Here is a 2,691-nt window from a genome sequence, read left to right on the forward strand (position 1 = left end):
GAATGAGGACTCCCTTGTGTTTAAAACTCAAGGATCTCCCTCTGCAACCATGTAGAGGAAGCAGAAAAAGCTTCTCTCCAAGCAGAGTCAACCAGAGCCCCCATAGTCAAACTCTAAGTTTGGTGTTGGAGAGTTTCAACAATGCTCTGAACATCTGTAAGGCTCCATGAGAGCCCACTGTCAAGCTATTGACATTAAAGAAGCACTTGTTGGTAGGCAACCCAATGTTTATTTATCTAATTGTTATTTTCATTGTTTTTCATGTCTTTATAGGTTCATGATCATGTGGAGTCACAAAATAAATAGAAAAATTGAAAACAGAATCAAAAACAGCAGAAGAAAAATCACACCCTGGAGGAGCATCTGTCTGGCGTTCAGCACCAGAACAGAGCATGGTTCTGGCGCTGAACGCCCAAAATGGGCAGCTTCTGGGCGCTGAACGCCAGAACAGGCATGGTTCTGGCGTTCAACGCCAGAAATGGCACACAAATGGGCGTTGAACGCCCAAAATGGCCACCAATCTGGCGCTGAACGCCCAGAGTTGTATGCAAAGGCATTTTTACATGCCTAATGGGTGCAGGGATGTAAATCCTTGAACACCTCAGGATCTGTGGACCCCACAGGATCCACTCAGGATCTGTGGATCCCACAGGATCTATTCAGGATCTGTGGACCCCACAGGATCCCCACCTACCTCCACTCACTTCTTCTCACCACTTTCTTTCACACAACTCCATAAACACTCTTCCCCAAAAACCCTTCACCAATCACCTCAAATTCTCTTCCCCATCACCTCTTCACCACTCACATCCATCCACTCTTCCCCATAAACCTACCTCATAAACTCCACCTACCTTCAAAAATTCAAAACCAATTTCCCACCCAAACCCACCCATATGGCCGAAACCTTTCCCCCCTCCCTTCCCTATATAAAGCCCTACATTCTTCATCAAATTCACACAACACACCCCTCTACACCCTTCTTGGCCGAAACACTCCCCACTCTCCCTCTCCTCCATTTCTTCTTCTTCTTCATCTATTCTTTCTTTTATTGCTCGAGGGCGAGCAAAATTCTAAGTTTGGTGTGGTAAAAGCTTAAGCTTTTTGTTTTTCCATTACCATTGATGGCACCTAAGACCGGAGAATCCTCTAGAAAGGGGAAAGGGAAGACAAAAGCTTCCACATCCGAGTCATGGGAGATGGAAAGATTCATCTCCAAAGCCCATCAAGACCACTTCTACGATGTTGTGGCCAAGAAGAAGGTGATCCCCGAGGTCCCTTTCAAACTCAAAAGAAATGAGTATCCGGAGATCCGACATGAAATTCAAAGAAGAGGTTGGGAAGTTCTAACAAATCCCATCCAACAAGTCGGCATCCTAATGGTTCAAGAGTTCTATGCCAATGCATGGATCACCAAGAACCATGATCAAAGTAAGAACCCGGATCCAAAGAACTATGTTACAATGGTTCGGGGGAAATACTTAGATTTTAGTCCGGATAATGTGAGGTTGACGTTTAACTTGCCCATGATGCAAGGAGATGAACGCCCCTACACTAGAAGGGTCAACTTTAATCAAAGATTGGACCAAGTCCTTATGGACATATGCGTGGAAGGAGCTCAATGGAAGATTGACTCCAAAGGCAAGCCGGTTCAACTAAGAAGATTGGACCTCAAGTCTATAGCTAGAGGATGGTTGGAGTTCATTCAATGCTCAATCATTCCCACTAGCAACCGGTCTGAAGTTACTATAGACCGGGCCATCATGATCCATAGCATTATGATTGGAGAAGAGGTGGAAGTTCATGAGATTATACCTCAAGAACTCTACAAGGTGGCTGACAAGTCCTCCACTATGGCAAGGTTAGCCTTTCCTCACCTCATTTGCCACCTATGCAATTAGGCTGAGATTGACATAGAGGGAGATATCCTCATTAAAGAGGACAAGCCCATCACTAAGAAGAAGATGGAGCAAGCAAGAGAGCCCATTCATGGAGCTCAAGAGGCCCAAGAAGCTCATTACCATGAGATCCCGGAGATGCCTCAAATGCACTTTCCTCCACAAAACTATTGGGAGCAAATCAACACCTACCTAGGAGAATTGAGTTCCAATATGGGACAACGAAGGGTGGAACATCAAGAGCACTCCATCATCCTCCATGAAATAGAGAAAAAAGCCAATAACCCTTAAAACCAAAAGGCAAGGGCAATAAAAAGGATCCCAAGGCTTTGAGCATCAGTGGATAGGAGGGCCTAAAAGGAATAAAATCCTGGTCTAAGCGGCTAAACCAAGCTGTCCCTAACCATATGCTTGTGGCGTGTAGGTGTCAAGTGAAAACTTGAGACTGAGCGGTTAAAGTCAAGGTCCAAAGCAAAAAAAAGAGTGTGCTTAAGAACCCTGGACACCTCTAATTGGGGACTTTAGCAAAGCTGAGTCACAATCTGAAAAGGTTCACCCAATTATGTGTCTGTGGCATTTATGTATCCGGTGGTAATACTGAAAAACAAAGCGCTTAGGACCACGTCCAAGACTCATAAAATAGCTGTGTTCAAGAATCATCATACTGAACTAGGAGAATCAATAACACTATCTGAACTCTGAGTTCCTATAGATGCCAATCATTCTAAACCTCAATGGATAAAGTGAGATGCCAAAACTATTCAAAAGGCAAAAAGCTATAAGTCCCGCTCAT

At 44.4% G+C, this 2,691-nt stretch overlaps 1 long non-coding RNA gene across 1 annotated transcript in view; it reads right to left on the reverse strand.

Annotated features, from left to right (window-relative positions):
• The window catches only part of LOC107615166, a 22,089-nt gene extending 20,939 nt beyond the window's left edge, over positions 1-1,150 (reverse strand). Inside the window, exon 1 of the long non-coding RNA XR_002353680.1 lies at positions 1,139-1,150. This is a non-coding gene — a long non-coding RNA (uncharacterized LOC107615166). The remainder of the gene's footprint in view (positions 1-1,138) is intronic.

This window comes from Arachis ipaensis, chromosome B09, assembly GCF_000816755.2.
Source record: "Arachis ipaensis cultivar K30076 chromosome B09, Araip1.1, whole genome shotgun sequence".
In the NCBI taxonomy this organism is placed as follows: Eukaryota; Viridiplantae; Streptophyta; class Magnoliopsida; order Fabales; family Fabaceae; genus Arachis; species Arachis ipaensis.